At 43.2% G+C, this 27,886-nt stretch overlaps 1 protein-coding gene across 4 annotated transcripts in view; it reads right to left on the bottom strand.

Moving 5' to 3' along the window:
* Positions 1-3,727, bottom strand: part of NAALADL2 (N-acetylated alpha-linked acidic dipeptidase like 2) — a 1,559,949-nt gene extending 1,556,222 nt beyond the window's left edge. For 2 of the 4 annotated variants that reach the window (XM_075556048.1, XM_075556051.1), the window contains exons 1-2: positions 3,604-3,727; positions 46-136 (exon numbers count right to left, since the gene is read on the bottom strand). The gene's annotated coding sequence lies outside the window, so the exon portion shown is untranslated. The remainder of the gene's footprint in view (positions 1-45; positions 137-3,603) is intronic. The other 2 variants (XM_075556049.1, XM_075556052.1) reach the window with 1 other exon arrangement.
* Between the last annotated feature and the right edge of the window lie 24,159 nt (positions 3,728-27,886).

Raw genomic sequence — 27,886 nt, 5'->3', positions numbered from 1 at the left:
ATTTAATTGCCTCCCTTTGATCACCTGGGGTATATTTCATCTTACCTTTTATCATTCTATCCTGAAAAATGTTGCTCCAATGTTCCTTGTCCACTAAGACATTTCCTACAGTGCCAACTCTTCCTGAAGACAAGGCCTGTTAATTAAGCAGAGTCAAGGAGATAATTTTTACTAGCCAAAGTAGCTCAAAAAGACAAAGTCCTTGCGGAAGAAATGCTATTCCATGGTGCGTGATCTGTACCACCAAGCACAGGATTTGTCAAATAGGGGAAAAGTTAGACAGAAACATTTCAAACTGGATGGCCTCATGTCAGACTTAAGAATGATGAAGCCAACGTGTCATCCCAGAAAACAAAAGGTCAGGATGTAAATCATTTGGGAAGAATGTGTCAAAATATAAATAAGTTGTTCCCAGGAATAAATGTTTTCTTGACTACACTATCGTCACTGCGATTCCAATCATCTATAACCAAACCAGCTGACACCACTCACGTAGGTGGTAACTCACTCCTTCCTAGTGAAGGGTCTGATATTTGCAAAGGACTTCAAGCTAAAATTTCATCTCAGTCATTAGGCTCCTACCTTTCCTTTGTCCTTTAAGTATGGAGACACGTTTAACTGATGGAAGCATGTATTTTTACTTAGCACGGCCCAGCTATTCCTCAATACAACTTTTCTTTCACTCCTAACAAAATTCCACTGCTCTTCCCCCAGTTATCACTTAGCTCCCCCTGACACTTTCAATTCAACTTTTCTCTTGAGGATTTCCATGATCCAATTCAAAATGCTAAATATCTTGCACTTTATTTCTCTACAGTACCTAATGCAGCATCAACCTCTATTTTTCTTATTATATATGCTGTTTCCCTCTATTAGAAAGGATATTCCAATAAGGATGAGATTTTGGCTCCACTTTGTTTCAGTGCCTATAATAGTGTTTGGCACACAAACATTCAGTGAACACAGGCTAACTAAATGATTAATATTGTGTTCGCTTTTTAATCTGATCATGCTTCATATAAGCAATTAATAAATTATTTTTTACTCTTGTTGATCCTATGCAATAATGGTCTTACCTAAAGCTATATGTTTTGTATGCTACTGGGACTTTATCCTTATGGGAATTAGGAGATACTTTTATATTTTTTCCATAAGTCTTGCTACCAGAATCCACTGCTGACTACAAAGGGGAAGAAACTCTGAAGGGAGCATTAACACCTTCCATTCTTGAGGAGAGGAGGGGGAAATCCTACTCAAACTTCAAAGGTCAGTTTAAAACTGCAGCATAGTAAATTACTTAATATGGTTGTTTTAGCCATAGCCTTTGACACTCCCATCAAGTTATCTTGTTTTATTGATGAGTGTGGGCTAGAGGTGGAAGAAGATAGATTGGCTTTTGATTAAACTGTGATTGTTAACAGGACTGTGTTTGCCACCTGGCTGTGTATAAAACGAGCTTCCTCTAAGACAGGAAGAATTTCACCATGACCAAGAGAAAAGGCAGGAGGGGAGGGGAGAGGAGTGTGTCTTTTGGACCCAAAGATTCACGGGCATCCAACTTCCTTGATCCCAGAAACAACTTTGACACCAAAGGAGTGGAAGAAGAATAGCAACAGCAGAACCAGGAGCCAGGGTGTGAGACAGAGCAGTGAAATTCTCAGCCCACAGAACAAGTGAAGCTGAGCACTTTGGGGCAGGAGGCTGAATTGTGGTTCCTCTGGTCACTGAACTGGAGAAGCTGGGTTTGTTGACCCACATACAAAGCTGGAGTTGAGTGTCTGTAGTTTAAGACTTATAGCAGAGTAGTGTGCCCTTTAGGTATTTATTGGAAGCGCTAAAACTGCCTTTTAACTATGCCCAAGCAGGGCAGAGGGCAAATCAAGTGACTAAAGGCCAGAGAAGGCACTGTCTTGACTGAATTGTGTCGTGAGCACTTCTCTCCTGGGTTATAAATTGTTAACTTCCCTAAGATACCCCTAAATTGTGAAACGTCTTTTGAGTTGTGTGGGGCCACTGCAAAGGATGATAGAGCCTAGTCATTTGAGGGCTGAGAGAAGGCAGATGTCAAAATAAGGTCAAAAGGGATGAAGGTTAGAGGTATGTCTGAATTCTCTTTCTGGGAGTAGAAAGCCCCATCTTTTCATAGTGGCTGCTAGTTTCATACCACAGACCTTGAAGATTGAAGCCCAATGCATTAACCACCCTTGTCTGACCTCAGCCTCAAAGAAATCGGCCTTGGTCAGTTAACATGGGGCTTCATTTTCCTTCGGTGTGGGGAGAGGGGAGAGGTCTGCTGCTGCTCTTTTCATTTGAAAGAAAAACTTAAAAAAAAAAACAAAAAAACCCAACCTTTCCCTTAATCCTGTCCTCCCCAACCAGCAAAGGCATTTTATACCACTTCTCCAGTTTGAACAAACCCCAGTGGTGTGGCAGTTTATATGTCGGGCCGCTAACCACAGCCATTCAGAGGGAGAACGAGGCATTCTACTTCCTAAAGATTTAGTCTCAAAAACCCATAGGGATAGTTCCTACTCTGAACTCAGGGGTCGCCATGAGTTGGAATCAACTGATGAAGTTATTTTGGACCTCAGCGTTCACCATGGTCATTTCTACTGGGTGTGGATTCTGCACGTCAGGAGCTGAAACGTGCCTTCTCTTTCAACCTGTGGCCAGCTGTCACGGGATCTTGTGTGGGTGATAATCAAGGAATGATTGGTAGATAGAGTAAATCTTTGCCCTAACAGTCCATTAACAAGCAACCCCATGTTCTAGGTTCTACAGTGGTGTCAAACCAGCAAGCGCTCTGCGCTGCACGAGGCTCATTGCAGCAACAGAGGATACAGTCCGATAACTTCGTTCCGAGTCGACGTGTCCATTTCTCCACTCCTCAGGATGCAAACCCTGGTACCGGTACCGAGACTGACTGATGCCCCAAGGAAAGAAGCTCACGGGGTTCTGTTTATGGACTGGTTGGTCTAAAAGGGATAGGGGAGCCTAAGGTAACGAAGGATGCGATGCTCAGTGGACAGGAAGTTTTTGCAGGGGGAAGCAGGAAAGAGGAGGAGTTGCTGGGCCAGAATGAAAACTTGGTAGAACGCTAACCGCGGGTTGCCTTCCTTGGCCGGCCTTCCAGAAACTTCCTGGAGGAGCCGTCCTGCGTCCTCGGGTGCCGCCGTCCGCACGCGGGCGTCACTCTGGGCGCGCCGGCCCCACGGCAGGATCCGCCGCACCGCTCCCGTTTACCTGCGTCCCGCCCGGGCTGCGCCCCAGCGGGCACCCGGGAGCTGCTGGGCTCCGAGCGCACACACTCGAGGTGGGCGCGCGGGGTTCCTCCGCTCGCAGCTTGGCCCTGCGGCCCGGGCCAGGTGTGCCAGGCGCCGCCCACCCCGGCGCGCCCCCGCCCGGGAGCGGCCCGACCGTTCTCGGCCGCGCCGCCAGGTGCGCGTCCTGCGAGCGCGCGGGGGCGCGGGCGGCACCGCGGCTGCGCCAGCCCGGGCGGGAAGGGCGGGCGCGGGAAGCCGGGCCCGTGCAGCCGAGGCCGCGCCGCCTCTGCGTGCCGGGCTGGTGGGCGCGAACCTTTGGAAACGGAAGGGCTCGGATTACCTGAGCGGCGCGGGCGCGGGCTGGTCTGCGGTACGGCCGCCTGCCGCCGGGCGCGGGCCGCGTTTTCGGCAGCCGTAAAGCGGGAGGAGCGGTGGCCTGCGCGCCTCCAGCGCGAGCGTCAGCCGCCTGGCAAGCAAGCGCGCTGGGCTGAGTCATAATAAAGGACACGTTGCGGGGCCAAGTGGGAAGCGAGGCCTGGGAGCCCTGTTGGAAAGCGGGAGGCTCCCAAAGAGGGGGAAAGGATGCTCTTGAAAACGGGCAGCTGTTTTAAAAGTGGCGGGGGAGCTGCGGGCTGCTATTTATCCTGCGTGCGAATCGTACATTTTTTTTTGCAAGAGTGTTCACTAGTGAGACTTTCAACACACACACCTACCCACCACCACCACGCCGCCCACCCCCTCAATGTCCCAGGTCTCTCGGGCTAGATCGCGGGACTTAAATCCCAAGTCTCATCTTAAAACCTTAGACAACCTTAAAACCTCAGACAAGCTACAGGAATTCTGCGTTTGTGTAGAGGAGGCCAAGACTAGCGCCTGCCTGGACCAGAGGCTGCATCTTTGGAAAGCACCCAAGCCTGGCCTTGGCAGCTGTGAAAAACGACAACCTAATCCACTCTGGGGGCAATTCTGGGCTGTCAAGGGGTACCTAGGAGTGGAAAATTGATTCCACAGGAAGGGGAAGAAAATCTCAAGAGAGTGCATGCAGGGAGGGTGCGTGAGGTGTGACAGCACTCCCAGATTTCCAGTTATTTTCAAAGACCAGGGAGTGGGTAACGAAGAGAAGCCTTCACCAATAGTTTTAAAAAGGAAAACAAGAAAAACCTGCTCACTGCCATCAGGCTGATTTGTACTTAGAACTATCCTATAAGACAGAGTTGAAATTCACCTTAGGGTGTTTGAGGCTGAAAATCTTTATAGACAGACTACCCCTTCTGAAAGGCTAGTGGATCCCAACCATTGACCTTACTGTAAGCAGCCAAATAAGTAACCCAGTATGACAACACGACGTCCTTAGCACAAAAGAATCCTTTTCCCCCAAGATGAGGTAGTAAATTAGACTACTCCCCGAGTGGAAGGGGGAAAATCGGTCCCTCCATGAATAAATGACAATGGGGAGGAATGGCAGGGAATTAGGCAGTAGTAGAGAGAAGAAGAAATATTAAAACTTGGTTCAGTGGCCAAAAGCCTGAAGCGTTGGGGAGGGGAATATGTTTACTTGCTATTCAGGAATTCATCGTTTCATTCTCTGAGGCTTTCCTCAATGTTTAAACAGATAAGTGCCTGAAATGAAGAGCCTTTGCTCCCGTGAATGAGACTTGGCAGTTGTGAGAAATGAGGAAAAGCTTCCTTGAGCTGCATCTTGAGGGGCTGAATCATCAAACCCTTAACAAAAATTAGTGGGCTGGATTCCTGAAAGGCATGCCAGATGGATGCATTCTGGTTAGCTTTAATAAGTCTGTGATGTTCCCTTCTGTACTTGTCAATTTTAGAGGCGGGGAGGGGGAAGATTCCAGGAGTGAATGTGAAACTAAAAGCCAAACTCATTACTTAATATTTGAATAGCCACCCACCATACACAGCTTCCAAAAAATTGGTAACCATGCCTTCCTCTTTTATTCTGCCTCCTTCGTTTCAACTTTGGTTGTATTTCTTTGATTACTTGTAACTATATTATTTTTACACAAGGGGAATTTCTAGGGGGAAGGTGGTTTTAATTAATTCTAAGTAATGGAAGGAATTCTAGCTAGGCCTCTTAAGTAGGGTAATACCTCTGAAAGAAAAGTTTCCAGTTGAAGTTTTAATGAGAGGGAGGGTGAGTTGGCAGATGTGAGATCATAAGTTGCTTCATAGAAACCAGAAAATGTTGAGGATGAAGTGAATGGGCTCATCATCAGACAAGTCCCCTAATGACTATGAAGGCCAGGCACGTATTCTCTCTCAGAGCGTAAAGACAAAGTGAGTGCCTCCCTTCACCACCCAGACTTTCAAATAGAAATGAGAATGGAAAAATAACTCCTGCCCCCACAAAAACACCTTTTAGGACTCTTGCAATGAATTTGCATTTTCCTAGGTCTCCTGTAGAGTAAAAAACTAAGTAAAACAAGTATTACCATCAAGTCAATCCTGACTCATGGGGCCCCTCTAAGGCAGGGTAAAATCACCTGTCTATACTTGTATAATTTCCTTTTGATCAATGGAATTTTAAATTCTATACCACTGGCTAACCTAATGACCTATGAGTGCCTAATGGTTATGCATTGGCTGCTAACTGCATGGTCGGGACTTGGAAACCATCAGCCAGGGAAGGATGAAGCTTTCCACTCCTGTGAAGATTTGCAGGATAAGAGACTCAGAGGGAGTTGTACCCTGAGTTATAGGGCCCTGTGAGTCAGCATTGACTTGATGGCAGTGGAAATGATGCCCCGGGGGATGACTGACAATGTTCTCTAACATGAAATGACAAAGATGCCTCAGTCTAAGGTGAACCAGAGACAGTTATAAGCCACAGAAGCATGAATGGATTTGGGGATTTTGCTTAATCCTAGCCCCAAGCTAAGAACAATTAGTTCTTATGACGAGACCTTGCTTGATAATCAACTTCATGAAAAGCTCATTAAAGATTAAGCTGCCATAGCAAAGGGTGGAAGAACAAGGTGCCATAGCAAAGGGTGCCCAGCTGTCAGAATTGTGTCTGGCATCTTAAAGGCTTGTTTTCAAACAAATAGCCAGCTAAGTGAGGCTGCTTGTTTGAAAAGAAACCTTTTAGACTTGTTTCCTGGGGGAGTATGGCAGGGAGTTTGGAAAGGGGGGGGGGGGTAACTAACTGTGGGAATAGAAAGCCTCATTGTTCTCCTGAGGAGTAGATAGTGGTTTCAAACTGTTGACTTTGAGGTTAGCATCCCAACGCATAACCACTAGATCAGGAAGAGCCCCCCCCCAAAAAAAAAGACATAATAACTCACTGTCACCCAAAGCCAACTCATGTGATGATGTAGGACAGGGAGGAACAGCCCCTGTGAGTTTATGAGACTGTAACTATTTACAAGAATAGAAAACCCTATCTTCTCCCATGGACCTGGCTGGTGGTTTTGAACTGCTGGCCTTGGGGGTGGCAGACTAATGTGTAACCATTATGCCACTTTTTTTCTAATAACTTCTCAAGGGAACATTTTGTTCAAAAGAAAATACCCTAAGTCTTCTTGCCTCAAGTAAGAATAACAATCCTTGTGTTTCAATGTTGTTAAATCTTCAGGCTGAAAAATCAGATTATCATTAAACCTTTACTAACATGAAACAAAGAGATACAATCTTAAATGGGAAGCTCTGAACTGGAAAGCGTCAGGAAAACAAAAGGGCTGAAAACATAGAAAGGAAAGAGATTATGCAGCTTTTCTAAAGGGAACCTTTGAGAGTTGGGCTGTAAAAGGAATGCCCAATGCCTGTCTCATGCTTTACGCAACTAACAATCGAGCTGAAGCTAATGTGGCTGTATCAGCTAAGGGGCTTGCCCTGCCTGAAATGTGTTGCTCGGGAAAGCGAATTCCAGTCATCTTGAAAGGAGACCAAAACTCACCAACTGATGTTTTTGTGGCCATGACTACCTCAATAGCCCAAGTCCTATAATGGCTCCTTTTTAATTGGCCTCTTTGAATTCTGTAAACTTAATTATGATTCTTGGTCTTCAAAGCATGTGGACATTGACTAGTAAGTGTTTGCTTTTAATGGTCTTAAATCCATCATTCATTGGTGTTAATAAGCATAGAGGAAACTGGGTGTTTTTCTAGATAGAACGTAATGGTTATCATTAAATGATGTCGTTTGAGTGGCATTCAAGTTCATTGTCACAAATGATTTTAACCCTAGTGATGAACTTTTTTAAGGCTTTGTATATGATTTTACCGGAAAGATCGGTGAAATTCCCAAAGACCTTCTTGTTCTAATATAATACCCAACCTACTAAGTCTTTCCCCTCACTGCCATCAATGCTGACTCAAATCGATTCCATGGGACAGAGCAGAACTGCACCGGTTAGTTTCGGACACTGTTTATGGGAGCAGAAAGCCCCATCTTTCTCCTGGCGAGCTGCTGGTGGCTTTCAGCTACTGGCCTCTTGGATCACAGTCCACTGCCTCGCCACTCAAATACTTTCTGACAGCAGAGCCGCCCACTCCTATGGGATTGATGCTAACTCACAGTCACCCTACAGAAAGTTTCCAAGGTGGTAAACCTTAATAAAAGGCAGACTTTCTCGTCTTTCTCACACCGAATAGCTGGCATATCCTAACTGGCTGAGCGTTTAGTTATTAGTTGAATGCTTTACTCACCTGGGCCACCAGGATGCCCTTCATTGTTGCTAGGTGCCCTTCAGTCAGTGACCAGGATACAAGTTAATCCTCCAGAAAAGGCTGCTAGAGCTAAGCAGGCACTCTGTGTGAAATATGCCCACAGAACAATACCCTTCCTCTGAGACAGCCGAACCAAAGACCGTGTGAATGCTTCCTCCTCCCTCCCCCTTACAAGTTATGGGTCTATTAGCACCAGGTGTCAATGATTCTTAGAGTTTGGGTAGCCTACCTCACTGTCCTTCTAAACAAGAGCCCCAGGCCAAAGCCCTTTAAAAGAAGCTTTCTGGTCCGCCAAGCCACCAGCTGGAAGAAGCAGTGCTGTTCCTCCCTGTTGATCAGCCACTATAAGAAAATAATGTCTCTCAGTTTGGCTCCAGGTCAGCTCTTCAGTTTCTCAGCCTCTCCATCCAGGGCATCTCACCCTCCTTTGTGCATGAGTTCACAAAATGACCCTCTGTACAAAGGAGTGAAACACTGACCAGGCCTGCATCATACAACTATTGCTGCGTTTGACACCATTGTGGTATAGCCACGGTGGCACTTTACCTTGCAAAGGGTCTTCTTCTTCCCCCCTGACCCTCTAACAAATATAATGCCCTTACCCAGGGACTGGGCTCTCCTGATAGTATACTTCCAAAATTACCCAAACACCTAACCTACTGCGATGCAAACCTTCTTCATAGTGACCCTATAAAGGGGGTCTGAGGTTATGAATCTTCATAGATGATAACTCTCAAACAAGGCTGTAAGTCTCTCAAACTCAAAATCAAACTTGTTGCCATCCAGTTGATCCCGACTCACAGTCCAACACGTAACCACTATGCTACCGGGGCTCCTATAGGAGCAAAAAGCCTCATCTTTCTCCCAAGAGATGGTTGGTGGTTTTGAACTGCCCACTACTGTTCCATAGAGCAGCATCAACTTTGTCCGGTGGCAGGGCTGCTGAAGTCCCGTTAACTAGAGCTCCATTTTTACCTATTGTTCAGACACTACAAAAGCCAAGGTATTCAACTCTGGGGTCATTAAAAACTATAGATGGCCCGGAGGAAAATGGGAATCCCAGAACACTGAATTGTGCTCACTGGGAATCTGTACGTGGATCAAGAGGCACTTGTACAGATAGAATAAAATCAGGAAAGGTGTACGTCAGGGTTGTATCATCTCACCATACTTGTTCCATTTGTGTGCTGAGCAAATAAACAGAGAAGCTGGATTACGTGAGTCAGAATGCAGTGTCAGGTTTGGAGGACGGCTTATTAGCAACCTGCAATGTGAAGGTGCCACAACCTTGCTTGCTGGAAATGAGGATCTGAAGCACTTTCTAATGAAGACAAGGATTACAGTCATTAATCTGTGTTACCATTCATGGTAGACACCCAAACCCGCACAACTGAACCAGTAGGTAGTATCATGGTAAATGGAGAAAAGATTGAAGCTGTCAAGGAGTTTGTGTTCCTTGGATCCACAATCAGTGTTCATGGAAGCAGCAGTCAGGATCAAATGACACGTTTCATTGGGTGAATCTGCTGCACAAGACCTCCTTAAAATGTTGAAAAGCAAGGATGTTACTTTGAGGACCAAAGTGCCCCTGATCCAAGCCATGATATTTTCAGTCACTTCATAGGCATGCAAAAGTTGGGCATTGAACAAGGAAGACCAGAGAAGCATCTATGTGTTTGGATGGTGTTTCTGGGGAAGAACATTGAAAGTAGCACGGCTTGCCTAAAGTGCCAACAGATCTGCTCTAGAATACATATCAACCAGAACACTCCTCAGCAGCAAGGATGCTGAGACTTTGTCTCATGTTCTTTGTGTCTCATGTTAGCAGGAAAGCTCATCTTGTTCGGTAAAGTAGAGGGCAGTGAAAAAGAGGAAGACGCCAGCAAGGTGGATTGACTCAGTGGCTGCAACAATGCAATAGTCGGGAGGACAGTGCAGGATCTGACAGGGCTCCGTTCTGTGTTGCACAGGGTGACCCGGTGTCAGAGCCATCCTGAGAAGGATGAGAAGGCGCTACATAACAGAGGCACTACTTCAATAGCCAGGCAACACCAGTAAACGCCTATTTTTGTAAACGAAGTTCAGGAATGATACTGAAGACAGTAACAAAGCTAAATATGACTGTTAATCCAAACTTGAACTCTGACTGAGGATAAATTATTCCAATATTGATGGTTAATCCAGGTCAATAAAGGATGACAGTCTGAGATAGAAAACCTTTTTGTCCACTGTCAAATACAGGCATCCAAGTAAGTCTACAAAACCTGTCAGGCATTTTGTAGAACCAATCATAGATCTTTTAAAATGTTCGTGAGGTGACACCCTGAACACGGACTGGAAAAGAGACCAGAAGTCACTCTGAGAGTTACAGTCTGTGTTCTTTAGAAGAAGGGTCCTCTGGAGGTGCAATACTGCTTATCACCCTGTGGTGGCTGACAGGTCAGGGTTTGAGAGGCACAGCCCACCCTCCTACCCTCTCCCCGCAACCCCCCAAACTAAGAGCAAGGGTTTTTAATACTGTTTCAGGCAGGGAAGGGGTGAGAGTTTGCCAGGCAGGTTGGGGCAGGTGTGCTGGCTGCAAGTTGCCAAGAAACGGCCGTGGTGATACGGTGTTCTCTGTTGTCAGCTCTGGCACGATTCCTCGAAGTGGCAGGGATGGGGATGGGCGAGTCTGGTAGTCCAGGGAAAGCCATGGAGAGGATCCATGGGGGAACTAGTTTATTCTACACTAAGGCTACTGAAAACTTCCTATGGACAGAAATGTGACCCTTTTAGACATTTGAGGGAGATTTAAGAATGGTACTTCTTGATTTTGAACTTTGAACCATGTTACACGTAGACATTCCAGCTAATTTAAATCAAATTTTCACTGGAAAACAACTGTGGGAAACAGACATCCTCGCACATTTCAGACTGGAGGACAAATTTATACAGCTCCTTTATAGAGAGCAATTTGGTAGCAATCAAAATTACAAATACCAAGATTCTATTCCTCCAGGAACTCAGAAATTGCTTCTGGGAACTGATTCTGCAGAAGAAAAAAGATAATATGAAACAGTGTTCATTTTACTAACAAATATTTTGAAATAACCTCAAAGTTCACCCACAGGACACTAGTTAAATAAATTATAGTGTATATATGCAATGAAGGCCTTTCTGACTAGGGGGAGACAAAAAATAGAATGAAGAACTTTTCTGTAAACAGTTTAAGGAAGTACAAGATATATTAAATGAAAACCAAGAAGATTTTGAACAAAGTACAATATAATATCCTTGTCTGCATAAAGCAAGGGAATATTTTCTGTTTTTACTCTCTCATACATAAATTCTGGAAGGAGACATCAACTACATTTGTTTCTCGTGTAAAGAGAAAATACTTTAAAATTGCTGCTTGGATTTTGGATGGATACAAAGGCAGACTTTTCCTTTGGGATAAGATAAGTATGTTACATATTTGAAAATTTTAGTTTTCAAAAATATGCCAAATATTTTTATCCATAAGCAATAAAGAGATGAAGATGGAAAATTATTGTGAAATTAAATAATCTACCTTTCGTAACTCAAAAAATACTGAATGTTAATATTAACAACTCCTATGGACTAGTTAATTCAGGAGTCTCTCTAGACTTTTGGACCATAAAGATACACATAAGAGAGTATTTGGAAATATCACATGAACTTTCATGCACAAATTAGATTCATTTTTATTCTCTGTAAAGCTGACGAAGCTTAAATAGATAATTTTCTGCATAAATCTCAGTACATTTGTGCTAATAAGTTTACCACCAAATATCAATATTTTAAATTCTATAGTGACTAGCAGAAATTATTCTTACACTAAATTTATATTGAATCATAAACCCTCTATAATAATAAATCATATATAATAAGATTCTACATAATTTCTGATGTTTTTTGGGAAATTACCTCAATGTGGGGTACTCATAAAAAATTTTAATAGTTGTACTTGGAGATAGTTCTGAGGCTTTTTTTACAGAAATGTATTTGTGTAAAGAACTATACTTTGTTAGGAAAGTGGTATCTAAGAGATATTGACCATGTGTTTATGACTTCTTAAAAAGTAAGCACAATAGCATAAACTCTCTAGAATCTGAGTTCAATTAAGGCCCAACCTTTCTTGCAGCTGAATTAGTCTTGAGGCTGAGTCAGCCCAATGGAATGTGGACTAATGTCTCCCCCATTGTCTTCACTTTGGAGCTGGATAGCTGGAGAAACTCCAGCAGAGAATTTGAGTACTATATCTCTCGGTGTTAAATCAGGACAAATAAACCATACTAGTTACTCAAATACTGTTGTTGTTATTGTTTTTGTTGTTGTTAAATGCAGAAGAGCTGGTTCCAACTCATAGCAACCTGAAGTGCTGCAGAACAAAATACCACCCGAGGGTGCACCAGCCTCACATTGCTCTTAATGTGAACCCACTGATGCAGCCACTGTGTCAATCTACCTTGTCCAGGGCCTTCTTCTTTGTCACAGGCCCTCTACTTTACCAAGCATGATGGCCTTCACCAGGAACTGGTTTCTCTCGCCAACCTGCCCAAAATAGGTTAGACAAAGCCTCGCCATCCTTGCTTCCAAGGAGCATACTGGCTGTACTTATTTCAAGGCAGATTGTTCTTTTGACTATCCATAGATACTTAAGTATTCCTCTTACATATAAGAGACTATTTGGAAATATCGATTCTTTCCAAAGATTCTTTCCATTGGTTCTTCTTGGTCTTCCTTATTCTATATCCATCTTTCACATATATATGAGATGATTGAAAATATCCTCACACAGTCCCCAAAGCAACATCCTTGCTTTTCCACATTTCTAAGAAGGTATCATGCAGCAGAGTAACCCAATGCAATGCATTGTTTGATGTCTATTTCATGAGCAGCCATTGTGGATCCAAGCAAGATGAAATCCTTGATAACTTCAATCTTTACTCTGCTTGGCATGATGTGACCTTGTGGTCCAGTTGTGATGATGATTTCAGTGTCCTTTACATTGAGACGGAAGATGACAATCTTTGATCCTCATTGGTCAGTGTCAAGCCCTCCTCACTCTCAGCAAGCAAGATTGTGCCACCTGCACATACCAGGTGGTGAATGGCTTTTCTACTATCCTGAGGCTGCATTCTTTCTCATGTAATCCATTTCCCCCTCATTATTTGCTCAGCATCCAGACTGAGTAAGTAGGGGAGAGCATATAACCCTGACACACATATTTCCTGATTTCAAATCATGCGGTATTCCCTCATTGTATTCGCACAATTTCCTCTCAATCCTCGTACAAGTCCTGCATGAGCACATTTAAGTGTTCTGGAATTTGCGTTCTTCTCAAGGTTATCCGTAGGTGCTATGATCCACACAATCAATCAAAGATCAGATAAAAGAGATTTTCATAGTAAGGACTGGTTCCACAGGAGGTGAAGGCTGAAGAAGCAGAAAAGAGATGTTCACAAACCAGAGCATTACAGGAAAGCCTACAGTCATCCAGGTAGCCATCCAATGTGATAGAGCGCTTACACATTGGCCCCTGAAGCTGCCTGCTCGCTACCCTCAATGACTTATTTCTAATAAGTAGATTTATCAAATTAGGAGATAGCACTTCCAAGGTCAGGATATTAAAAAAACCTGACTTTTCCATCTAAAGCATGCTAACTCTCCCCTCTACAATGACTCCCCCGGAGGCAGGCTCTTGTTGCTGTAGTTTGGTCCCATCAAGTCGGCTCTGATCCCTAGCAACCCTATCCACAATAGAAGGAAACACGGTGTGATCCTGCACCATCCTCACAATTGTCCCTAGGCCTGAGCCCATGGATGCAGCCTCTGCGTCAATCCATCTCAGCAATCCATCTCAGCAAGGGCCTTCCTCTTTTTACCATCCCTCCACTTTACCAAACATGAGTCCTTCACCAGGGACTGGTCTCTCCTGACAATATGTCCAAAGTATGTAAGACCAAGTCTTGCCATCCTTGCCTCTGAAGAGCGCTCTGGTCTTACTTCGTCCAACACAGATCAGTTTGCTCTTTTAGCAGTCCATGGTACCTTCGAGATTCTTCCCCAGGACTCCCATTCAAATGCACTGATTCTTCTAAGTAGACAGGCAGGCAGTTTATAATAATACAGCCTTATGGGGAGTAAGGTCATGGGGAAATTGATAGAGACCTGCCACGTGAGGGACCTTGGAGATTAATTTCTCTTTATCTCATTCAAGCCTTCTGGGTTAAGCCCGATAAACTATAGAAACAAATCCAGTGACACTCACATATGCATTAGAAAGAGCTTTATATCAAGAAGTAATTAGATATCAAGAAAGCAAAGAAAGCATCCCACCCCAGTCCAACTCAACTGCATAAGTCTAATGTTAGTGCATAGGTCCCTCTTCAGACTCACAGCTGCGCACAGTGAAGCTGAGTGCAGGAAGATCATAGGCTGGTGGGTGCAGAGCTGCATGGTCCCACGGTGGGAACACGGTCAAGCTCCAGCAGCTCTCAGTGCAGCCAGCAAGCAGGAAAGTGAACGGTGAGGGACAGAAAGCATGGGCCCCAGGGTGTCCCCCCACCCCCTTCTAAGAGGACAACACTTCAGGCCTCCGTCTTCTAAGAAGGCTCAGCTCCAGGCTGTGGCTTGATTGACAGGATTGACTCTGCCCCTAACCAGGAATGTCTCTTGGACATCAACTCATCTGACTACCATGTGTTCTGATAGGAGCACAGCCCATGCTAATGGTTTGACTCCTGCCTCATGAAAGAAGCTTACCCAGAGGTCCTAGCTAGACCATGTCTACATTTTTTTTTAAGACTCATGATTATGAGGTTTAATAGGGAAGCTAACAGGTGGGAAAATATTAGGGATTACAGTTCTAGTATACACAATGCTCGCAGGGCTGCTTCTCTCTGGTCTTCAGCTTCCCAGCTACGTGGTCCCTCAGCCTCTGCCCTGGTCTGTGGGCTAGGAAGCCCATTGCTCTCCTAATAGACTTGGGTTGCTCTTCTACTCTGACCCATGGTCTCCTTCCTTCAAGGGCTGTCGTCACATGCCTCTTCTGCTGTCAAGCACCTCACAGGGACCTAGCTGCACCATGCCTGCATGCTTGACCCCCCAGAAGTGATGGAATGATATTTGTTGTTTTAAGGAGTTCATATTGGGGTATGCTGTTGTGTGGCACGACATGACTAATAAACCAGGCAATAAAAGGGAAGAGAGGAGTTACCAAAATGCAGAAGTTCCCAGAAGAAATAGATGTAACCAGTGCTCAGATCTTTTAGAAAGGGGCAGACTTTATAGTCATTTGTTAGAAGTAGGATGGGCCTCCTCCCAATTTTATGTAGGATATGGAGACTAATGACACTCCACATATCAAGAGAAATAGAAAGCTTCTTGCTCACATTAGGCACTCATTCTGGGTAGGCACAAGCAGGTCCAGGTTAACTTGAGCAAACCAGAGGGAGTGGGTTAGGAATTTTGGAATGCAGTGAATTCTTTCACATGGGTCTTCTAGGGGCCCTGGTGGCCTAGTGAGTATGAGTTTGGCAGCTAACCCCAAGGTCATCCGTTCAAAACCACTAACCAGCTCTACAGGAGAAAGATGAGGCTTTCTACTCCTGTAAAGAGTTACAGTCTTGGCAACTCAAAGGATCAGTTCTACCCTGTCCTCTAGGGTTGCTATGAGTCAGAATTGACCTGGTGAGTTTGGTATGGATTGTGGGCCATAATCTTCATTAATTCCACCACATGACCTTTGCATTCTTTCTGAATCTGGGTAAGAAGGCGGGGGAAGATACTGATTGGACAATACGATTCTGTTGTGTGTGACTGTTAACAGTTCATTATGCTGGCCATCCTGTTGGGTATAAAATGAATCTTCTCTGATGCATAGAAGCTACATCTTACTATGAGCTAAAGAGAAGAGCCAGGAGAGGGCCATGTCCATTGTACACAGAGATCCCTGTGCCCGGAGACTCCTTGATACAGGAGACAGCCTCAACACCAGGGAAACAGCAGATGCATGGGACACCAGGCACCAACGTATGTGACCGAGCAGTGGACTTCCGAGGCCACAGAACAAGTAAAATGGAATGCTTTGGGACAGCTTATGGAGTAGCGTGCCCATGGGCACTTAATTAGGAAATGATTCACAGAACTGGAGCCGAGTACCTTCTAGTCTCAGAGTATAGCTAAATGGCATTCACTGGCAGCCTTAGAAGAGCTTTGTAACATTGTCCAAGCAGGGCAGAGTCCAGGTGTCATGAGGCTGAGAAGCTGAGAGACAGAGAGAAGCCTGTGCCTGAGACACAACAGAGAACACACTGTCTCAACTGAACAACTGTGTCCTGTGCATGTCTCACATGCACTGTAACCCGTAGACTTCCCCCATTAGACCTCACGATCCCGAATACTGTCTTGAGATTGGGTTGGCATTGCAGTGCATTATCCAATCAAGATTAAATGTAGAGGGTGCTGTGGGAGACACATCTAGTATCAGAGTCGTGTCAGACCTCAGCTTCATAGAAGCTGCCTTAGGGAGCTAATGCTTCCTTCCCTCTTAGGAAGTTAGAGAAGGTCGGAAGCCACCCCTGTGTGACTTTCTTTTCCTTCCTTCCTTCATTCTCTCCTTCCATCTCTCCTTCATTCCTTCATTCTTTCTTTCCTTTGTTCCTCTGTTCCTTCCTTCTTTCCTCCCTCCCTCCCTTCCTTCCTTCCTTCACCTTTCGAGAAGCTAGAGAATGGGCCTTTGGGAAAATTCCCATATATGGACTAGGGATTTACAGGGCCTCAATTTCCCATTACTTCCAGAGGAGCCTCTTTTGTACTCTATGGTCAGCCTCGCCAGATATGAGGCTAAACGGGAAAGGAAAAGTGAGGCTTAATAGAGCTCAGAAGATAGACATCAAACGATGGAGCTAGACTCTTTCTTGACAATGCCGTCCCGAGTTCCCACTCCAGCTCTCAAAGGAGGAGCCCCCGAAGTGGATACTCAAACTTTTTAACTGGGGCATAGCTGACTGCAGCTGTGAGGACCATGACAGAGCTAGTTCCATTGGTGTGCTAAAATTTTAATTTTTATTAAAAAATGATGTTCCATGTCAGAAATAATAGTTCTTACATTTGTTATTTGGTACCATAGATTGTTTATTATTATTATTATTATTATTATGTGAAGTAGCTCAAGGAATTTATTTCCTCCCTCTATATAAGAGATATATTTCCTTTAAAAGTCATATCTATACATGAAATGAAAATTTTAAAGAAAATTAAAAATCAAGAGTGTTTTTGGTCTCCACTCCTCTTTTCCTTTCATGAGTAATATAATTTGCTTCATTTTCTATTATATTTGGAAATGCTTTGTTTGCTGATGTCTTCTTCCTTAAATGGTTTATTTATGAAAAGCATGAACTATCTGACTGCCAATTTTCTTTTCCCCGTATTACCAAGCCTTCCAAATGTGATCACATCTTGAAAATCCGTTTTTTTTACAAAAAAATTGTTATGGCTAGACTTGGAGGAGATTTGGGGATTTCTCTGTCCCTACTCTGTCCATACATAGAGAAGGAATAAAATGTGCAGCCAAGCTCGCTGGGGCAAAGGAAAGGACCCGATAGGACATTTCTAGGCAGAGTCTTCATAGCTCCTAGTTGACCAGTGAGAGCAGGCGATTAAGGTGTAGACATCTGTCATTTGGGTATTTGTGTTCATTTGCCATTCTCACAGGTGTCAGAGTGAGCCATCTCCAAAGAAGGAAGAGAGAATTTCATGACCATCAACAAACAACAGCCACCAGTGATGCACAGGTTAGCTCACTGCCAGAAAGTGGTGGAGCCAACAGAGACACCAGAGGCTGACACGCCAAAACCATGAAACAGACAACACTAAGGGTACTGAGGCCACGAGACGGAGTGGTAATTTTCCCAGTCATAGAACTAGCCTAGCTGAGTGCCTTTGTGGAGGAGGAGCCTGGTTTGCCATGAGGGCTGTCCAATGGGCATTTACTAGCATGAAAGGAGCTTTGTAACATTTGCCAAATGGGGCAGAGGCCAAGGGACCTCTCAATGTAAAGGTTGAAGCCCACATCACTGAGAAGAGACACTAAAGACAAAAAGACTATAATCATAATTTTCTCATCCTGATTGGGCAGGTTGTGAATTTCCCTTATAAGTTCCCACAATCATGAGTATTATCTGTTGGGTCATCAGACGCAGCAGAAAAGCATGGGGGGTGAGTGTATGTCTGTCCTTTGCCCTGTGGCAATCAGCCCTGGGCTTGTGTAGAGTTGGCTTCTTCTCCCACTTGAAGCTCAGGCCTCTGTGATAGTTGTGTGTGTGTGTGTGTGTGTGTGTGTGTGTGTGTGTGTGTGTGTGTGTGTGCCAACATAGATCCCATAGGAACATGTGGGTGGAGTTTAGCCTGTCAATCAGGACACAGCTTGAATGGAGGGCCACCAAGAAAAACAGCTCTCTGAAGCCGGCCTCTTTTTCTTTTTCCCTGGTGATCTGGCCAGCACACTGCTGCCTGAGTCAGCCGCTCTGAGCTACCTGTGGGCTGAGCCAACTGTGCCTCAAGGTGGATCAGGTCGCCATGTGGTGTATCCCTACGCCTTGAGGCGCCATCGTGACCTGCTTCTCTGTGCTGCTTCAACACTGGCCTCTGCTACATCTCGACATCTCTCCCTGCTGTCACTGCCCCACCTTGCCATGTGTGCTGCCTGCAGGCCAACTCTGCTCATCTTGCCTGCTGGCAGACGCCACACCTCCTGCCAGATACTTTGCTGTCTGCTTCCTTGACCTTGGACTAGTGTGAATTGGAAGGACCTTCAATATATTAACTGTCCCAAGAAAGTGAGTTGAACTTAGCCCTCTGTTCTGCTGTGTGGACTAATTAGCTATTGCATACCTTTCTGCTCTCTCTCTATGTGCCCTGGTTTTATTTCTCTAGTGAACCCTACCTAACACAGCCTCCAAGTCAAAATTTATTCAATGGCTTAGCAAGAATACCCAAGGTTTTTTCTACAGGTTATGTTCACTAGCTACAGCATGACAGCCATAAATATGAGTGTGGTAGAGTGACATTTCTTTGTCATTAGAAGTTGCTCTTCTATCAAAGACTGTCATTGTCAAGGATATTGACTTGCTTGGATCTACAGTCATTGCTCACGGAAGCTGCAGTCAAGAGATCAATGTATTGCATTATTAATCTGCTGCACAAGACCTCTTTAAGGTGTTGAAAAGCAGTTATGTCACTTTTAGGACTTCATTGCACCTGGCTCAAGCCATGGATGGTATTTTAAACGGCCTCATATGCATGTGAAAGTTGGATGCTGGATAAGGAAGACTGAAGAAGGGTTGCTGCATTGGAATTATTGTGCTGGTGAGCATGATTGTGCGTGGGATTGAAAAGTACATACAAAAACATATTTATATATGAGGATGGGGAAATAGATCTATGTGTATACATTTATAGGCTTATTATTATGGTAGCAGAAGGACATTGGGCCTCCACTCAAGTACTCCCTCAATGCAAGAATACTTTCTTCTATTAAATTGGCATTCTATGATGCTCACCTTCCCGACACAACAGCTGAAGACAAAGCAGGTGAATAAGCAAATGTGGTGAAGAAAGCTGATGGTGCCCAGCTACCAAAAGATATAGCATCTGGGGTCCTAAAAACTTGAAAGTAAATAAACGGCCATCTAGCTCAGAAGCAACAAAGTCCACATGAAAGAAGCACACCAGCCTGTGTGATCATTAGCTGCTGAAGGGATCAGTTATCAGGCATCAAAGAACAAAAACTCGTATCATTGTGTGCTCATCTCCATGATTCGATCGCTGAAGACAAATGGGTGCATAAACAAATGTGGCGAAGAAAGCTGAGGGTGCCCGGCTATCAAAAGATATAGTGTCTGAGGTCTTAAAGTCTTGAAGGTAAACAAACGGCCACCTAGCTCCGAAGCGACAAAGCCCACATGGAAGAAGTACACCAGCTTGTGAGATCACGAGGTGTTGAAGGGATCGGGTAGCAGACATCATCAAAACAAAAACTATTACCATAGTGAATGAGGGGTGGTGTTGGTGGTGCAGAGTGGAGACGCAAAGTCCATTTGTAGGCCACTGGAGATCCCCTTACAGAAGGGTCTTGGAGGGGAGATGAGCCAGTCAGGGTGCAATGTAGCAACAATGAAAAATACAACTTTCCTCTAGTTCCTAAATGTTTCCTTCCCCCCGCCCCCACCCCTCCAATATTATGATCCCAATTCTACCTTGCAAGTCTGGCTAGACCAGAGGATGTACACTGGTACAGATAGGAACTAGAAACATGGGGAATCCAGTGCAGATGATTCCTCCAGAACCAGTGGTGTGAGTGGCAACACTGGGAGGATAGAAGGAGCGTGCGTTGGAAAGGAGGAACCGATTACAAGGATCTACATGTGACCTCCTCCCTGGGGGACAGACAACAGAAAAGTGGGTGAAGGGAGATGTCAGACAGGGAAAGATATGACAAAATAATAATTTATAAATTGTCAAGGGCTCAGGAGGGAGTGGGTAATGGGGAGGGAGGGGGAAAATGAGGACCTCATACCATGGGCTTAAGTGGAAAGCAAATGCTTTGAGAATGATGAGGGCAATGAATGTACAAATGTGCTTTACACAATTGATGCATGTATACATTTTGATAAGAGTTGTATGAGCCCCTAATAAAACAATTTAAATATATGCAAATTGATGTGAAAAAAATAAAGTACCCTGTGGACTGCCCAAAGAACAAACAGGTCTGCATAGAACAAGTATAGCAGAATGCTCCTTAGAGACACCTTCAAATCCAGCTGACTATACCACAGAAATATCAGAGTGAAAAAATAGTCATGAAAAAGAGCAGAGGAGCCCTGCTGAGACCATGAGGCAGTGCAGGGAGCAGTCTTCCAAGCCCAAGGAAATAGAGGCCAAGGGACTGTGGCTGAGGTGCTAAGGACCAAAAGACATGCCTGCCATTAGGACTTAGAAGAGGCACTGTAGAAAAGACCTGTATTCACAGCATGTGTGACCTGTGAACCTCCACAATCCTGAGTGTTTCCTATGAATTCTGCATGGCCATGGCAATGAGTTATCGAACTCATCAAAGAAGGAGAGGGCCATGGAGGGATGGTCGGTTTCAGAATAGCATACCAAAGGACGAGGTAAAGCCATGCTTGATCTCTGCCTTGTGTCACTTGGACTTGGGCTGACCTGGAGTTTCTCCTCCTTTCTATAACCCACGGAGGTCACACACACGCTTCCCTGCAATTTTCCTGAAGCTCATATGAAGATGTCATGTCTAAAACTTAAGGCAAGGGGAGAAAGACAACTGTTTTTTAAAAGACAATTTTAAAATGCAACATGGATTCCAGACTCATGTCAATTCTACAGATGGAGTTTAAACTCCATTTTTAGGCTGCTCTATTTATATACATGAAGTGCTTCAGCTTTTCGGCTTTCATTCAGACCTATGGGAGTAGGAACAAGATGTGAGCATCTTTGTATTGCATGCTAATGACTCTTCCCAGGCCCAGTTATTCCTTTTTTTAAAAAAAATTGAAAATAAGATTATTTGAATGGAAAAATAGCCCGCATTTCATCGGACAGATTATATTAGTGTGGCGTTAATTAACACATTTCTCCACAGCTATGTTTCTCCAGGTAAGCTGTCAGTAAATCCAGACATTATTAGATTCAGCTACATCTAAATAGATATGGGATATGATGTGTCCTTCCAATTGAATCTCATGAGGAAAAACACAATGTGATTTTCTGACATATATCGTTTAAAATGGTTCGAGAGTTGACATCCATTCATTAAAAATGTTTACCTTCTTTTAGTTACTGCCCCATAGGTTCCCTAGGTGATATTCTTTACAGCATTAGACTATTACATCTTTTTACCCAAAGAGCCACAGGTAGGCTGAAATGACTGACTTATCGGTTATTGAAGAAAAATCACTAGTAAATTCAGGAGAATTATTAAAACTTAAAATCACTCTTTTAAACCCTTGATGAAACAATCAAGCAAATATTAATAGATGAAAGCCCACCAATTCTGAAATACTGCTAGAAAAGGCAGTATAAATCACTGTGTGACCATTCTGGTTACATGCCATCAAGTCAGGTTTGAGCCATAACAACATTATGCACAGAACGAAACAGTACTTGCTCCTAGACCATCCTCACAATTGGTCCTCTGTCTGAGCCCACTGATGCAGCCACGTACCAATACATCTCACCAAGGGCCTTTCTCTGTTTTGCATCCTTCTACTTCACCAAACATGATGTCCTTCTCCAGGGACTGGTCTCTCCTGACAGCATGTCCAAAGTATGTAAGATGAAGTCTTGTCATCCTTGCCTCTAAGGAGCACTCTGGCCTTACTTCTTTCAAGACAGATTGGTAAGTCCTTTGAGTAGTCCATGGTACTTTCAATCTTCTTCCCCAGGACCACAATTTAGAAACATTGATTTTTCTATGGTCTTCCTTAGTCAATGGCCAACTTTCACATGCGTGTGAGGCAGTGGAGAATGCCATGGCTTGGGTCAGCCCCACCTTAATCCTCAAAGTCACGTCCTTGCTCTTCAGTACTCTAAAGAGGTCATGTGCAGCAGATTTACCTAGTGCAGTATGTCTTTTGATCTCTTCACTACTGCTTCCATGGGCACTGGTTGTGGATCCAAGCAAAACAAAATCCTTCACAACGTCAACATTTTCTCCATTTATCATGAGTTACCTTTTGGTACAGTTTTGAGACATTTTGTGTTCCTTATGTTGAATTGCAATCCACACTGAAGACTACAATCCTTGATCTTCATCAGTGAGTGCTTCAATTCCTCCTCACTCTCAGCAAGCAAGTTTGTGTCATCTGCATACTGCGCGTTAATAAACTTCCCTCTAATGTTAATGTGAGTAAGTGCTTCCAGTGTTTCTTCAGCTTGGCAAGACTATTCAGTGTGTATTTCAGCAATTACCAGTGCCTTGTGCTTGGCTAATGCATTCAGGCCAGTTTGAACTTCTTCCTTCAGTACGACTGGTTCTTGCTCATATGCTACCTTCTGAAATGGTGGACTTTCAATTAGTTCTTTTTGGTACAGTGACTTTGTGTATCATTTCCATCTTGTCTTGATGCTTCATGCATCATTCACTATTTCAAAATTGCAATTTGAGGTGTCAGGTTTTTTTCTTGAGTTATTTCAGTTTCAGATATGCTGAACATGTTCCTCTTTTTTGGTTTTCTAATTCTAGGTTGTTGCACAGTTTATTGTAATATTTGGCATTGTCTTCTTGAGCTTCTCTTTGAAATTTCCTATTAAGATCTTTGACTTCATCCTTTCTTCCATTTGCTTTTGCTGCCCTATGATTAACAGCACATTTCTGAGTCTCTCCTTAAAGCCACTTATCTGATATTTTCTTCCTTTCCTGTCTTTTTAATGACCTTTTACTTTATCCACGAATGATGATCTTGGTGTCCTTCCACACCTCATCACGTGTTCTGTCATTAATGTTCAAGGAATGAAATCTGTTCTTGAGATGTCCCCAGAATTCAGACAGTATAAATGCAAGGTCAAATTTTGACCCTTGTGGATTCATTTACTTAAAAAAATCATTTTATTAGGGGTTTATACAACTCCTATCACAATCCATAAATATATCCATTGTGTAAAGCACATTTGTACATTTACTGCCCTCATCATTCTCAAAGCCTTTGCTCCCCACTTAAACCCCTGGCATCAGCTCCTCATTCCCCCCCCTCCCTCCCTGTGCCACCCTCCCTCATGAACCCTTGATAATTTATAAATTATTATTTTGTCATATCTTACACTCTCTGATATCTTCCTTCACCCACTTTTCTGTTGTCCATTCCCCAGGGAGGAGATTATATGTATATCCTTGTAATTGGTTCCCCCTTTCCACCCCACCCACCCTCCAACCTCCTGATATCACCACTCTCACCACTGGTCCTGAATCGATCATCTGTCCCGGAATCCCTGTGTTTTCAGTCCCTATCTGTACCAGTGTACATCCTCTGGGCTAGCCAGATTTGTAAGGTAGAATTTGGATCATGATAGTTGGGGGAGAAGGGGTGTAGGAAGCATTTAGAAACTAGAGGAAAGTTGTATGTTTCATTGTTGCTTCACTGCACCTTGACTAGCTCATCTCCTCCCGGTGACCCTTCTTTAAGGGGATGTCCAATTGACTACAGAGGGGATTTGGGTCTCCATTCTGCACTCCCCCTTATTCACAATGGTATGATATTTTTGTTCTGGTGCCTGGTACCCGATCCATTCAACGCCTCTTGATTGCACAGGCTGGTGTGCTTCTTCCATGTGGGCTTCATTGCTTCTGAGCTAGATGACTGTTTGTTTACCTTCAAGACTTTAAGAACCCAGACACTATATATTTTGATAGCCAGTCACCATCAGCATTCTTCACCACATTTGTCTTCAGTGATCATATCAGGGAGATAAGCACACAATGATATGATTTTTTTTTCTTTGATGCCTGGTAACTGATCCCTTCAGCACCTCGTGATCACGCAGGCTGGTGTGCTTCTTGCATGTGGACATTGTTGCTTCTGAGCTAGATGGTCACTTGTTTACCTTCAAACCTTTAAGACCCCAGATGCTATATCTTTTGAAAGCCAGGCACCATCAGCTTTCTTCACCACATTTGTTTATGCATGTGCTTTGTCTTCAGCGATTGTGTCAGGAAGGTGAGTATCATGAAATGCCATTTCAATAGAACAAATTATTCTTGCATCGAGGAAGTACTTGAGGGGAAGTCCAATGTCCATCTGCTGCCTGAATATTAAACCTATACATATATGCACATAGATCTATTTTCCTATCCTCATAAATATATTTACATATGTACATGCCTTTATTTAGACCGCTATAAATGCCTTTTGCCTCCTAGATCTTTCCTCTATTTCCTTTTACTTTCCTCTTGTCCCATTATCATGTTCAGCCTTCATTTGGGTTTCTTTAATTCCTCTCAGTTACATTACCCTTGATCACACCCCACCAGGCCTCCTACACCCTCCTCATCATTGATTTGGATCACTTGTTGTTCCCTGGGTTTGTTAACACCACTTCCTCCCACCCCCACCTCCCCCTTTCCCATGTCCCCCTGGAAGTGTTGGTCCCATTGTTTCCTCCTCCAGATGGTTCATCCAGCCTATTTTATTTAGACAGACCTGAAGAGATAATAACATGCTCAAAAACAAGACAGAGCAAAACCAACAAAGAAAACAAAACAGCAACAATAACAACAAGCCAATGACCAAAAAAACCCCAACAAAATACAACAACAAGAAAGAAAGGCTTGTAAGTCGTTCAAGGACCGATTGTTAACCTTTAGGAGTGTTTTCCAGTCGAGTCTGATGGGACACCAAGGCCTGGCCCCAAAGTCTATTTTTGGTCTTCCCTGGGAACTTCATTGATCTGTTCCCCTTACTGTTCTGTTCCAAACCCTTAGTGTTTTCCCTCAATGTGGTGGGATCAGATCGGGCGTATTGTTTACTTTTCTTCAACTTTATTGTGAACTTTCATATGAACAATTGATGGTCTGTTCCACAGTTGGCCCCTGGTCTGGTTTTAGCTGCTGACATTAAGCTTCTCCATCCTGTCTTCCCACAGATGTAGTCAATTTGATTTCTGTGTACTTTCTCCACTGGAGTCCATGTGTTTAGTCAGTTGCCTTTTGTGTTATTAAAAAAAAGGTATTTGCTATGAATGATTCATTGGTTTTGCAAACTTCTATCATATCTCCAGCTTTATTTTTATCACTAAGTCCATATTTCCAACTACTGTTCCTTCCTCTTTGTTTCCAACTTTTGTATTCCAATCACCAATAACTATCAATGCATCTAGATTGCATGTTTGATCAAATGCCATGTGAAATTGTTGGTAGAATTCTTCAATTTCTTCATCACTAGCTTTTGTGGTTGATGCATAAAGTTAAATTATAGTTTTATTGATTGAATTTCCTTAAAGGCAGATAGATATAATCCAATCACAGTTAGCATTGCATTTCATGATTGATTTTGCAATGTCCTTTTTGACAATGATTTCTCTTTGACAATGATACACTGTTTCTCTTGATTGCATTATTCCTGGCAGAGTAAATCATATGATTTTCTGATTCAAAATGGTCAATACCCATCCATTTCCACCAATGTGTAGGTTATTGATCTTCATGCATCCCATTTCATTTGACCACTTCCAGCTTTCCTAAATTCATATTTTGCACATTACAAATTAGAATTCTTACAAGATGGTTGAGGCTGCTTCTCTTTACTTTGAGTCACGCCCCATTGGCAAATGAGCTTCCCAAAGGCTTCTCTCCCACAAGCTTTACCCAACTCAGGTCACCATGGGCAACTCCTCTCCAAGAAATGGTCACCTCTTCACTCACATCTCTGGTGCCCTCGGACAGGAGGGGCCTATCCTCCTGCTGCATCTCTGACAATGTTCTGCTTCTTTTGTTTAGGCTTTCAGTATTTGACAGTGCTTCGAAGCATTCATAAGGTTTTCAGTGGTTTCTTCCTGTGAAGTGCAGAGCAAACTCCTTCTTCGTTGTCTGTTCTTAGTCTGGATGCTCTGCTGCAACCGGTTCCTTTTCTGTGACCCTGTTAACATTCGAATTACTAGTGACACAGCTTCCAACATCACAGCAACACCAGCCACCACAGTATGACACATGCATGAAAATGCTTATGATGCTCAAACCGAGCAGTGAGTTTCTTTCAGAAAATCATTATGATGTAAACTCTCTATATAAAATATTATACGTGGAGAGCAAACATTTTGAGGATTATGAAGGTAACGAATGTACTAATGTACTTCATACAATTGATGTATTTATGGATTGTGATGAGAGTTGTATGAGCCCCGAATAAAATGATTTAAAAAACAAAACAAAAAATAAAATATTATATATAATATTTTGATTTATTGTAGTTAATATATTTCTCTAATTTTCACCTTTTTTCAAAATGAATTTTTTTCTTTTTCAAGACACCATCACACCAAATACCATAAGAACAATATCAACATGAATGCCAACAATACTACCACAGAATACAATTTCAATTTTGGTTGACTTGTTTCTTAGGACATAGCTACTAGAGATATAGAATCTATATAGTGTGTTTTAACTTTATTTTAAATAATTACTATTCATGAAGTTATGGTACCAATTGGATACACACTGATGTACTTTGGCTTCAACATTTTTTACTATTGGTGTGGTTCTGATGATTTCATTGATTATTATTATTGTTATTTTAATATGTGGCAATATCATGGGTATGAAGTAAAAACTAATATTCTCCATGTGTCTCCTGTTCACTCCTTCCTAGATAAGTGAACCATTTCATTCCTTTTGACCTTTCATTTTTTTCATTTGAACCCAATTACTGGTAGTCTTATTTTATAATTTTAAGCAAATTGTTAGATTGAAATTTCCAAGTCAGACATTAGCAAACTTCCTGGCCCATAGGGAAATTGCAAACCTGAAAATGGAATACACTTTTAGCTACTTCTCTCTATATAAATTAGGAAAGTATCATTCCAGCTTCTCCATACACCTGCACCCCAAATTCAAAATCACCAAGAAGCTGATAAAAGCCTCTTTTGTGGCTTTTTGTGTTCCAAAAGCTTCTATCGCTAACCCAGCCAGCTACTTTACACACCCACAGCCTGCCAGCTCTGCAGACATTGCTTTGAAGTTTACATTTGTAAGCTTTTGTGTATTAACCTCTGTAAATTTCCATATGCCTTGTCTGAACTTCTTGAAGACAGAGTCTGAACAAACATTAGAAGTTTTTTGTTAAGGAGAATGTAAGTTAGATATAAATCATTTCCCCAAATCCCATTATATCCTCTTTAATTATCCTTGTTGCACTACCCCTGGTG

This window comes from Tenrec ecaudatus, chromosome 8 (assembly GCF_050624435.1).
Source record: "Tenrec ecaudatus isolate mTenEca1 chromosome 8, mTenEca1.hap1, whole genome shotgun sequence".
NCBI classification, from domain to species: Eukaryota; Metazoa; Chordata; class Mammalia; order Afrosoricida; family Tenrecidae; genus Tenrec; species Tenrec ecaudatus.
The sequence above is the reverse complement of the archived record's forward strand: the minus strand, read 5'-3'. Positions and strand labels throughout refer to the sequence as shown.